Genomic DNA, 13,470 nt, shown 5'->3' with positions numbered 1-13,470 from the left:
AGCCTTTAGCAATGCAGACTGGGTCCCTTCTTTCATGGAGACCATCTTCCAGTGGGAGGTGGATGATGAATAAATGAATAAGTAAGATAATATCAGATGGCTGTTGAAGATTCGGGAAAAAAATAAAAGCCCGGGTGTAGTGATATGAAACAAATAAAACATGGCAGTAGGGCAGCAAGTCAGGGAAATTGCTTCAGAAAAGAGGACTTTTTAGCTGATACTTGAATGAGAAGAAAGAGCCAGTGAGACCAAGATCTGACAGAGGGATAGGCCAGGTGGTACAGACAGCAGGTGCAAAGACACGAAAGCTGAAAGTAGCTTGAGTGTTTGAGGAACAGAAAGGAGGCCTGCAGGGCCAGGGCACAGTGAGTTAGTGGGACAGTAGTTCCTGGGAAGATGGGAGAGTTACACAGGGGCCAGATTACGTGTCAGCATCTCTTGGGGGAAGGGAGTCCTAGGGTCCTGCTCAGTGGCCCCAAGCAGTAGAAAAGTGAGAGGGCTAGACTGTAGGTCTCCAGTTTCTTAGTGCAGTGTTTTTGAAAGTCTCTAGGAGTGCGTAGCCCTTTCTTTCTTTTTATAGGAAACTCCTTGATTATAACTGCCAAGATCAAACAGCTGATAAGATCAAAAACTTTGCTCTATATAGATTAGAGTGGAAAATAGAAACCTGGAATAAATGTGTTTCCTTCAGGTGACCTTAGTAAAACATTCATGGGGTGCTGACAAGTACTTTGAATTTATACAATGGGGAACACAGTTTAAATACTTTGATATATTGCAAGCAGCTTCTACGGAATCTCAAAAAAGATTGCGAAGCTCATTTAAATCTTGTACCAACCCTGTGAGAATTGGTAGGAAATAGCTATAGCTATTTTTTTTTCCAGATGGATAAAATGAGGCAGAAAGATTAAATTATTTGATTTCAGATTTGTTCCCATCGTCTTGCATTCAACCTAACAGATACATTCTACACACCTTAATTTATAAATAGATCTGTAGTTGAAATCCCAAATTGGGAAAGCTTCGTTAGACTCTTTGAGTTTTTAGTTCTAAATTCCTGATTTATGTATTTACCTTATTAATTATGAGTAATAAATAAAATAAAATGAATCTTCCAAGATTCATTCATTCTTGAGCAATATGCTGAGCCTGCTGAATTTAATTTTATTTGGCAACTGGTTCCTAAATATTTTCTGCTAGGATTTAGGATGGTCAAGTTTCAGGCTGACCCATTCGATATTTGCATATATTCCATTAACTACATTGTCCTTTTCCATCCCTCCCTTTCTTTCCCACTTTTCCCCTCCCTGGACTGATTTACCTGTTCTATGCATTCTGTTCCTTATAGGCTGCGCTCTCAAGCGACAGCTTATGGGCTTAATAAATCCAGGCAAATGTGTAAATGGATGTTAATGGTCCACACTCCCCTTCAGCATAGCATGTATACACTTTAATGGTGACCTTTGATGGTTAATACCCAACTCAAAGGAATGACTAATGGCAGAATTAGGAAGCCAAGTAGATTTGGAGGTCAGCGTTGTAGCTAATTGAAAGTAATACATTTGGGGGAAGTCAAGGACTTTGTGTGCCCCTCAGATAATCAAGATATGCCTATTCCCAGAGCAAGCTGTCCTCCTGAAAGGTGGGCCTCATTATACAGGATTTCATGGACCTCAAGTTGGGTTTTTCTGATGTGAATATATAAAGGTGTGAGCTGTATCTAGAATGTTTCTCAACAAATTAACAGAACTTAATATTGATGTGCAAAGTATTATCTGGACAAGAAGTAAACTTTAGGAAGAATGTAATTATCATCTGCAGAATCATTTCTACCTCTCCTTCTTAGAAAATAATTGTGTTTTTAATGAGTCTTATTTCCTACTATATTCTTTCTACAAACAGGCCAGATTCTGGTCCTTACTTCTCTCTTGTTGACCCAGGATCTTAAAGCCTAATTCAAGTTGCAATGAACTGGGGATATAACTTAAAAGGGAATAGTCCAGAATGAATAGACCTTCAGATTTTTTTTCAGTGTATCCCTGATGTATAGCACAGGATTGGATATGTATAGGAAAACTCATCCTAAAGGGACACCTCACATTCTGGTTTAAAAATATATCTATTTAACTAAGCTCTCAAAATATTGAATTTCATAATCTCCCTGTGCAATATTTTCTTCCTTAAAGGAAGATAAATCTTTAAGTCTGCTTTCTATATAAAGGTATATGCAGGTATATGCAGAAAGGAAATGAATCTGCCAAAAGTACAGAAAAAGAAAAATTATATTTATATCCAGAACAAGTTAGGCCATCTTCCAGAGCTTTTAAGATCAGCAATGCATTTTCTAATTCTATTGAGAAAGGTAGATTTGCTAGATCATATTATTCTGAATAAATCTGGTTTGAGCCCTGAGTTTGTAAAAAGATTTTTTTTTAAATTTAAACAATGTAAATATGTATCTCTAGGACTGCTATAATTCATACCAGTAGTGTCTGTCTGGAGAATAGCCTCATATGCCACCACTTTCACTGGTTCGAATAACACCAGTCTAGGAGTCAAGCAATGTGGTTCTAAGACGATTCACTTTGTAATCTTTGGCTCTTTATTTATCACAGGACTTTGAATTCCTCATCCATGGACCAAATAGTTAGGGAAAAGTTTATTTTCAGGGTATGTCTCATTGATAAAATTCTAGGATGCCAAGAAATAAAAGCAAAATGTAAATGTTTTTGTAAGGACAGAGGGAGATTTTGTGATGTACTATCTTGGGTCCATCTCCTTAATATTAAGTTGTGACTCCTATAGCAATTTGTCTATATTGTTTTATTTCATATACATCTCGGAATAGAATTATTTATATACTTGCCTCACTTCCCCTCCTAGATTGCAAGTGAAAATTGACATTAAATATGACTTTATATAAAATTTTGCCCCGATAGACATTCAACACATCTCTCCTGGAAGGTTACCTCCCACATTCATATGTCTTATAGAAAGGGGCATCATTGCTTTATTTTTAATTTCCACTACTTCCTTTGGTAAACATTTCCTGAACATGTGTTATGAACAGAGCACTGTGCTAGGTGTTGTGAGGATTATAAAGCTTCTATCTCCTATCCCAGCGAGTTTATAATCCAGTGGTAAGACATGAACACCTGCAAATGAGTCACAGTGTCAGGGGCCTTGGCAATCCTAGAAATAGCCAGTATTTAATAAATGACAGCTGTTTTCTTCATTGGCTGCAGATAAAATTTCTAATATTATTAATAATAGTGCTATTATTTTCAATATCTGTAGAATCTAAGATGGTTAAATGTGAAAAACAATAAGAACATCATATAGCGATTATGTAGTGCTGATATATCATCATCATAGGCATCTGGATTTGGTTAAAACTTGTTGATGGTACCTTGAAAAATACATGATATTTCCTCAGAGTGGAACTAAATAGCTGTACTGCTTTGAGGACAATGTACAGTGTGGTTCCTAGAATAGTAATAACAGTATCACCTAGGAAATTGTTAGAAATGCAAGTTCTCACTGAGTTGAATCAAACTTTGAGAGCGGAATCCAGCAGTCTGTGTTTAAAGACATCCTCTGGGTGATTCTGATGTGCCCTAAAGTGTGAAAACCCATCTTTCCAAAATGTCTCTAGAGACTTGGTAGTTGTACCTTGGGATAAGCACGTGACAGTGAGATGCCGAAGATAAAAATGGGTTAAAGGAGAGGAATTTCATAACCTCTGCACTCATAGAGTTTATAGCTTCCTGAGAAAGCAAGTAATCACTGATAAGTACGCAATCACAAACTCAGATACATGTTGTAAATGCAAAGAGCCCATGCAATCATGACTTGGACTGGAAGAATTTAGGAGTATAATGTTTAGGCAAGACCTACTGAAGAATGAGTTTGAGGAGAGTTGTGCAGGTGATGCTATGTGGGTGTTAGGAGGTAGTCTGGAATCAGTTATGGAGCCTATTTAATGATATGCTTTTGTGTAGTTCTTTTTTCGGTATTTTATATTTTTCTTGGAGTTAGAGGCCATATTCTGTTGGATTTTTCTTAAGCTGGCCCAGTACTTTATTTACACAGATATGTATACATACACATAAATACAGAAATATTCAATGATGATTATAATATTCAGTACAGAACTTGCTTTTTACTATTTGGAAACAATCTGTGTTAGGTACTGACTATACTAGGCATTGCCCTAGGTCCTTCACATATGACTTTTAAATATTTCTTCAGGTAGGACTATTGACTCTATCTATGGTAAGTAAAATGGCTTTGTGAGATTAAATCAGCTGCTCCAGGTCACATAGCTAGCAAGTGATAGATTAGGGTTCAATCTGGCAGTCTTGTTCTAGATTTCTTTCTTTCAACCACTACATGGAGAATTCATGGGACAGAATGTTTCTTATTAAAAGCATGTGCACAAAAAGGGAAGCTCTGCCTCACGAATTTCTAATTCATCTTGACCTGTAATTTTACTGTCCCTGACTTCTCATGACTAGAAGAGAAGATATCAGGTGCTATAGTTCATTGGATTTGAAGCAACCTCATAAAACCTCAAAAAACATCATATGCACATTCAGAGAAGCTGGGAATTTTAACTTCTACATATATAGAACTAGAGCCATTTCTAAAAAATGGCAAACCAGGACATAGATATGAGGATATGAGCGTGGGTTTGGGGAGAGGAGCAAATATAAATAGATGATCGGGCGTATTTCAGGGCAGCCGCCACTGGAGAAGAAGGAGGTGTCTCTACCAGCTGGCAAAAAATGGATCCTACATCTTCCCTCTCCAACTTCCAAATTTTTCTCCATTTCTTGGCAAATGGTTAGGGTGTCCTTTCTATTTTCACATATTTCCCTCAACTTGCCCTTTTATGATTTCCTCCCTTTCTTTAAATACCCTTGATATTAATTTCATCTTTATGTTAAATGATATAAATAAGATTAGAGGGGCACCTGGCTGGCTCAGTCAGTAAAGCATGTGACTCTTGATCTCAGGGTTGTGAGTTCAAGCCCCACGTTGAGTGTAGAGATTACTTAAAAATAAAATCTGTTTTTGTTTAATATTTTATTTATTTATTTGAGAGAGAGAGATAGGAGAGAATAAGCAGGAAGGAGAGGGAGTAGCAGGATCCCTGCTAAACAGGGATCCCGATGTGGGGATCCTGAGATAATGACCTGAGCCGAAGGCAGATGTTTAACCAACTGAGCCACCCAGCTGCCCCGAAAAATAAAATCTTAAAAAAAAATAGATTAGAAAAACATATGGTGTATATTGTTCCAACTGCTAACCCCTCATAAAGAGGGACTTAAGATGGAAGAATTATAAACTAGAAAATAACAAAAGGAAATTTATTTATCTCTAATAGTAAGAATGCTGATTGCATAATAATAATAATAAAAATAAACACAATGGTAATGACATTACTTTATGGAACTGCTTTGAATGCCTTGCAAATTATATTTTTTTATTTAATTTCCAAGCTAACATCTATCTATTTTATTTAACCTTAAACATTGCATTAAGGAAAACCCCAAAGATTATCGCTTTAAATTTCAGATGTAGAGTTAAAGAAACTTTTAGGCAGTTAAGGAAAGTTTTAGGCAGCCAAGTTTTTCTGCAGTTTCTAACTTACTAAGGTATTTGTGTAAGATCAACTTCTGAAATGGGTATAGCTCTAGAGTATTGTATGAATATTTTGACTTATGTTTTCATGCATTGTTATTTTGATAATCTCTAAAATCAGTGTATTTAGAGTGGAACCATAAATTCACTAGATATAGCAATGAATTCGCAGGTGCTTTTGCTTTACCTACCTTAACATGTAACTGAGAACTGTCCTATAGCCTGAAGTTTCTCAAACAGGGTGACATGTAGGCACCAGAAAGGCATCTTTGACCAAATAAAATTAGTGATTTTGATTTGGGCTGAGAATAAGAATTTGGCTAGCTTAGTGGAAGCAGAAATATTTCCCAAATTTGTACCTTCTATATGAATGGTCCCTTTTAAAAACTCAGCTCACAATAAGAAGTAGAGGTTTTTGAAATGAGCAAAAGCAATTGTCTATAGGGGATTCAAAAAGCAGTTTGTATGCACCATTCCCTACACTAAATAGCTCTAGTGAAAACAGCACTGCTTTTATTCTGTTTTATTTTTTTATTCTGTTTCTTTAAATATGTAGGTTGTTAATAGATTTTCAAATTAATAGTTTAGAGATTTTCATACCCTTCTATAACTATTAGTTGAATAGTACATCTCCACCTGCAAGAGTGACTTGATGCATTCATTTAACTACAATGAAAGTGTCATTTAGAAAGCCATTAAAACATAACCTTAAAATTAACATTGTGACCCTACAAAGAAATGTTAAATAGGTTGAAAAGGAATGATCTTGAAAAGGAAAGGCCTGCCTTTAGAATCCAAGTGGAAAAAAAAAAAAAAAAAAAAAAAAAGGAAAAAAAAAAAAAGAAAAAGCCACTAATGAATAATTACTTTAATGAGCTTCTGGTCTCAGAGCTACTCACATTTACTTGCATTAATGGTATAAAATGTTGGATGGTGTGAACACATTCATTTTACTGTTTTTTTTTTTTTTGTACAACAAAGCAATGGCGTATCCTAAACTCCTCCATGAGGCGTCTCTTTGACAATTGACCTTGTCATCAAAATACTTATGCTATCCAGGATCCTTCTGGAGGAGTTTCCTAAAACAGTAACAGGACATGGATCTACTTGGACCCATCTAGTACCTTAGTACCCTCAACTGAGACCCCAGTGCACAGGGCATCTCTCCACAGAAGGCATTTTAGCAAAGCAGTTAATACTGAAGACTGGGGGTTACAAATACTACTTTTGCAACCTGAAACAAATTGCACAGCCTTCATGTGCTTCCCAAGTTCATATATGTTAAATGAGAGAAAACATAGTGCTAGTATATGGAGTTACTTTGAAAGCTGAATGAAAAGGCCTAGGCACAAACTTGGCATAGTGCCCTCTTAATAAGAAAAGGGGGACTATGATTAGCTTAAGAATGACATTTCTCAGCAAGACTCATAAGGTCCACTGTGAACTGGCCCCAGTTTATTATAGAAGGTTATTTCTTGCCATTTCCTTTTCACCTCTTGCTTCTTCTTTTATGTTCCAGCCCAGGAGAGTCTTCAACTTGAGTATGCATCACAAGTATGCTGGAGGGCTTGTTAAGCACAGATCACTAGGCCCACCCTCAAAGTATCTGAGTCAGTAGGTGGGGTGATGGGGCTCAAAAGTGTATGCTTCTGACGGGTTCATGGGTGATGTTGATGTTCCTAGTCTATGGACCATGCTTTGAGAACCACTAGTCTAGTCTCCCGTTTCTAGAAAATGCCATTCCTCATTCTGTCCCCTGGAAAGTTAACACAAAGGCTTTGCTCATAGGTACCACATCCAAGTCTTCTCTAATTCCTTTAGCTAGAATTGACTGTTTTGTGCTTTGTACCTTTCCAGCTATTATTCCCATTCATTTTTATAGCACTAGTCACTTTGTGCCATAATTGCTCAGTTTGCATGTTGCATGTTTATCTACCCACCTGCACCATGCACTCTTCCAAGGGCAGAGACCTTATCAAATTCATCTTTGTATTTTTAGGGTTATATGTGTCACTTGGTACAAGGTGGCTACTAAGTAAACATTGCCTAAATGTTTGAACAACAAAACATAACCCCGTGACCTTGGTTATTCCCTTGCCTCTGTGAGAGTAGTTTTGTCCTTCAGAAATGATGTTATTTATTAAGCTTGATAGTCCTAGCCTGTTTTTCTAAACTAGACCAGAATATGTGCTGATACATATTCTTGAAGTCCCAAAACCTTTCCTAACTCACTAGAATAGGCACTCCTTCCCTTAGGCACTTGTTGCTCAAAAGTTTGTTCTTTTCCTCCTCATTTTGACTGAGTTTTGTTAGGGCTGCAACTCTGCCTAGTTGATCTCATTGACCCCAGAAGCTGGTAAAGTGGCTGGAATGTAGGAGACCCCAGGGAAATGTGTGTGGAATGATGGAATGTTGAGAGAGCATGCTCCAGGCCAGAGCAGTCTAGTCTAGGAAGCTGACTGAATCTATTACTGATAGGCACAGCTCTCCACTCTTTTCTTGGGACCCTTTCCAAATATCTTCCAGAGTCTCACTTTCCACTGACTCTCTTGGCCACATGAGACATAGAGAGTTCAGTTAGGAAGCTACCACCATAGCTCAAGCAAAATAAGAAGAAATCCCAAACTAAGCCATACTGTGAGAACAAGGTAGAGAGGCTGACTGTGAGAGGAATCATTGGAAAGTGAATCTCTAAACTGACCAATTTGGAATATTGAGCCTCAGGCTCTGGGATGAAAGTGACCTGTGTTTGAATCCCAGTTTTTCTACAGATCTTATACTTTAACTTCCTGAGTCTTGATCTCCTTATTTATAAAGTGGGAATAGTAAGTTGGTATGAGCATTAAATGAGATGATATATGTAAATTAGCACAGTGCCTGGAATATGGAAAGTATTTAAGATAGAGAACTCTATAGTGTCACTGCAATAAATTGTCAGGTGCTCACAGGGCTCAGGCAGTGCCCTGTACACAAAAGGCAAATGATGTTGTTCTTTATCCACAAAGAATTTACAGAATAGTTGCATAGGAAAAGCTGAGCACAATCACAAAATCCTTTGGTCATATGTCATCTAGTATTTATTACCAAGGAAATAATACGGTGCAGACTTTAATGTGGTTGGAGTTCGTAAAAGATAGTGACCGGTGTTGAACAACACTTATACTCTACAGCTACGTGGTAGTTGGAGAGCTGAAGTTTAACAATTAGCTAAAATATGGGAAATAAAAGGAAGGATCTGGGACATCAGTAGAACTCTTTTTATATGTAAGGTTCATTGTATACTATAGCATATTGCTATAGGCATTTATCTTTTAAGGCTAAGCAGTGTAAATTCAATTAGATATCTAGGGCACAGCTAATAACTGAGTTATTTGAACCTAGTGTATGAACAGTCACCCCATGCGAAGAATGACACAGGAATTTTAATGGGCTTATACAGACAGAAATATAGATCAGTGTGTGTATGTGCGTGCTTTTATAATCTGCAGATGGTGCTGCTAATGAAGAGATTTCCTAAACATCTTAGTTTGGGCAGACAAAAATAATAGTAGCTAACACATGTAGTGATGACTCTGTGCCAGGCCTAGTTCTAAGTGCATTTACATTTATTAAATCCCTGAATCCTCACAACAGCATGTGATAGGTACTGAAATGGTTCTTAATTTGCAGATGAGCTAACCAAGGCACGGAGAGGTTGGGTCATTCACAAGGTCCCATGTGACCTCAAGGCTATGCTCTCAGCCAAATGTCATTGGCAGTTCGGATTCCATTCCTGTTTCCAATCTGAAAAAGTCGACCTGCAGCCTGCCAGGGTTAGCCCAGTGGGACCACACTCTGGCCCTGCCTGTCTCTAGCCACACACTGTCCGAGGAGTGACCGTGATTCAGTAAATTCTGTGATGAGTTCTTATCACTACCTTCCTGGGGATACCGGCACATTCCAAATGCTAGTGCCATCCTCTTATTTACTCAGACAAGTAGATTTGTCACTTGAAACAATCTTTTAATTGTTTATTTTCCTCTGGCTTCTTTCCAGAGCTTTGTAGCAAATGTTAAATGCTGTTTAAAAATGTTTTTCTTCTTGTGGAATAGGTTAGCATGTGTGTTGGTTAACTGCTACATTTTGAACTTCCCACTTGGTAACTGACAGCCTGTAATTAAGCATAACTTGAACTCTGACCATGTCTGCATGTAGTTTTGTAGCCTGTCACCAAATTTCTGTCAAATATTCTCTGTGAAAACAGCATACAACAAAACGCTTCCTCGCTTAGCAGTATCTCAGTGTGGTTAGGTTAAAACACTGATGAAGGGTTAGATATCTAGAAATTCTCTTACCATGTTACCAATGTTTTTATTTCTTCTTGAAAATACAGCTTTTATATAATGTGTCAGTTATTTCTTTTCGATGGCGACACAAAAGTTCAAATCAAGGAATAGAAGAAGGTGAAGAGAATGACACTTACTGAAATACCTACTATATGCCAAGCTGTGGGCTAATTGTTTTCCTGACTATAGAATGGGGTAATGGTCACACTAGCTAGCTGGTCATAGTCCTGATGGTGAGCCTGTGTCCTAGCACCTTTGACAGCCTATATGACTCTGACTTAGGGATTTGTCTCAGATATCACTGTGATCCCTAGGCCACAATTTCACCTATCCTGCATGATAGGGAAGCATACAGGCCAGCCAGCTCTTTCCTTAGGGGATGCCCATCCAAGTTACCAAGACTTCTAGAGTCGCACTGATAAACAGCATTTCAGAGTTCTGAACCAACAGAGAAATAAAAAGGTGAGGAATGTTAGATCAAAATATCACCCTCTTTACTGATAAAACTGATTTTAGATAATAGAAATGGAAAAACATGCCCTACTAGGCCATAGACAGAATTTGGAACCGCATAGAAATGCCTTAGGGGGAAGAAGTACCAAACCACCAAACCCCTCTCTTTTAAAATAGTAGTTTTTTGTTGTTGTTGTTTTGCCTTTTCTTTCTTTCTTTCCTTCCTTCCCTTCCTTCCTTCCTTCCTTCCTTCCTTCCTTCCTTCCTTCCTTCCTTCCCTCCCTTTCCTTCCCTCCCTTTCCTTCCCTCCCTTTCCTTCCCTCCCTTTCCTTCCCTCCCTTTCCTTCCCTCCCTTCTTTCTTTTTTCTTTTGCAGTGATTAACATACAAAAAGCCAAAAACCGTCTACACCTTGGTAACATTTTATACATGTATGCACCTGTGTATGCACCTCCTAGATATAGCACTTTCCCAGCTTCCCAGAAGGTTCTCTCTTGAAGGTAAACCCTACTCTGTTCTCTATCACCATGCACAGGCCCTTTCAAACACTATGATCTATGATCTATGATCTAGAGAAAGTAGCATTGTGCATCTTGTGAGAAGCTTGCTTTCAGGAGAGAGAGAAAAAGAGACAGAGGCAGGGAGAGAGGGAAAAAGAGAGGGAGGAAAGGAGAGAGAGAGAACAGGAGAGAGAAAATAAGAGAGAAAAAGGGACTGAATGATGGCTGAGCAGTTGTTCCTTTAAAATTTACCAAGCAGATTAAGACCGCCTAGTCTCCCCTGGGAAGAAATTGGGGGAAGGGGAAGTGTTTATAATTGGCCAGGGAACTTATGCTAGTAGGTCTCCCTTCACATGGGAAGAAATACCAGGATTGGAGAAGAAGTCAATCCCTAGGTGAATATGTAAATCCTTAGAAGGTAGATGATGCTATAACAATACGCACAAAATATCGTAGGATTAACATGACACATCTTCCGGGAGCATCAATTTTACTCAACAAGTTGGGGGAATATTATTTTAATACTAACACAAATATGGAGATATTTATGGAACAGAATTTAAAATTCACATGAATTTTTAAAACAAAACATAATACTTTAAAGCTCTTTTAAGCTTGCTTTGGGCTGCTTTGGGCTAAGCCCCCAGGTCCCCCAGGGGTATATGTTCATTCCTCTGCCTAGGGTAACTTCAGTGAAAAAAAGTCTGGAAGCTCTCCTAGGACACTGAGCATGAAACCTTTGTTAAAGCACCGGCATGAACTTGGCAATGCTCGCAGATTGCAAAGCAAAGAAGAGAGGGATTCAGAATCAGGAGAGACAGTCATCAAAGTCACATGGCCCAGGAGACAGATAAACAGCACAGCCCCAAATGGGTAAGCTGACTAACGGCCAGCAAAGAGGGAAGGAGGAAGGGAGGATGAGAGGAAGAACATGAAGTCTAAAGACTGGCCAAGATAACAAGGGATGGCAGGACTTGAAGGTCAGGGCTGAGGCAGAAACAGGCATTCCAACCTGTCTCCTGCTTTTTCTGATCCAGGGAGCCATGCCACACAACTCTGCCCAGCTTTGTCAGGGATGTTCTCTGAGTGAGGTATGTCACGTGGGATTTTGTTTGCAGATGGGTGGTGCTCACTCTTGTTCCCTGGCAGTTTAGTTTAGGTACACCTGGTGATCATATCCAGCCACTCTAGAGACTAGAAGAGAAGAGATGAGAATCCTGAGTCTATCAAGTGGGACTTGCTGCCAGAAGTTATAACGCTGGTACCTGTGGAATTGAGGCAGATAGAATATGGTATGGTTGTCAGGTGTTATTTATTATAAATGCAAGGGATTGTGTAAACTTGAAGACGGGTGCATTGTTTAAAAGCACTCAAATGGAAAAACAACAACAACAACAACAAACCTGACTGGCTAGCCAGTCTAGCTTTTCTGCTGTATTTGGTTTGCTGGATATCCTTTCTGTCTCCCTGTCACCTCTAACAGACCTTTTTTCCCTGTAATCTCAACATATAGGTTTTTTTTTCTTTTAATTCCCCTAATAATCAGTAGAAGCCATGCTGTTATTCGCATTTTCCAAAAAGAGAAGTGAAGGTCCAGAAATGAAGTAATTTTCTCAAGGCCACAAAACCAGTAGAAGTTGGGACCAAATTAGAAAAAAAATTTTTTTTTTAATTTTTAAATTGTGACATCCACTTTAGAGCTCCCAAAACTCTATAGAATGTGTACTACAGACCAGAGGTAGAAAGCTATGATCCTCTAAAGAAACGTGGTTTGCAGAATATTTATCCATCGAATAGTTATCAAATATAATAGTGCTATTTAACAAAATACAGTGACAACTTTGCTATTTTAGATAACATGTCTCAAAATAAACAATAACAGCAAAGCTGGGACTCTTGAAAGTCAAGAGAAGAAATGGTTATTGATTTGGAAAAAAATAATTGCTTTAACAGCAGAAACATTTTAATATGAAACTTAAAAAGAAACTGTCAGCTGATGTGGTCAAAGACTCATTAATAGACAGATATTGGACAGCTTTTTCACTAACTGTTATCTTGGTGACATCACTTTATATAATGAATTTTGATTTTTTTGACATATGTGTACAAAATCCAATGAAACATTGAAAAGAAAAATGATAAAAATTAGTGAAGGTGAATGACTTCTCTAACTAGGTGATTGTTCACAGCATTCATTATTAGCAGCAGAGTTTTTACAACTTAGCACTTTTGTTATGTTCTACTTCTTGTTTTATTTTTCTGAGAACGCTGTCATGAATGTTGATCTCACTCAGTAACTGGAGAGTTCACAAAATGCCTGTCAAAGCAGAATTAGATTCCGAGCCTGACCTGACTGATGTTGCAAATTTCTTTGACTTAGAAGTTAGAGACCCACCGTTATTCAATGTTCTTTGACTGCCTTTCCCACTGTTTTGGTAGCCAAACACAGATTTCTTTGCCTAGAACCATCACCATCTCAGTTAAAGAAAGTAGTATCTTCTAAGTGCGTATGTCCCCTCTTGATTCCAGGCTTTTGGTAGCTAGAAT

General features: G+C 38.1%; 1 protein-coding gene across 25 annotated transcripts in view; it reads left to right on the top strand.

Annotated features, from left to right (window-relative positions):
- The window catches only part of TENM2 (teneurin transmembrane protein 2), a 3,534,961-nt gene that overhangs the window by 2,456,903 nt on the left and 1,064,588 nt on the right, over positions 1 to 13,470 (top strand). For 2 of the 25 annotated variants that reach the window (XM_072756647.1, XM_072756642.1), the window contains exon 1: positions 11,743 to 12,014. The exons of 21 other annotated variants lie outside the window; for them this stretch is intronic. The gene's annotated coding sequence lies outside the window, so the exon portion shown is untranslated. Of the gene's footprint in view, positions 1 to 11,742; positions 12,015 to 13,470 lie in introns of those variants that run through there. 2 more of the 25 variants (XM_072756652.1, XM_072756640.1) reach the window with 1 other exon arrangement.

The sequence above is a fragment of the Vulpes vulpes genome, chromosome 4 (assembly GCF_048418805.1).
Source record: "Vulpes vulpes isolate BD-2025 chromosome 4, VulVul3, whole genome shotgun sequence".
NCBI lineage: Eukaryota > Metazoa > Chordata > Mammalia > Carnivora > Canidae > Vulpes > Vulpes vulpes.
The sequence above is the reverse complement of the archived record's forward strand: the minus strand, read 5'-3'. Positions and strand labels throughout refer to the sequence as shown.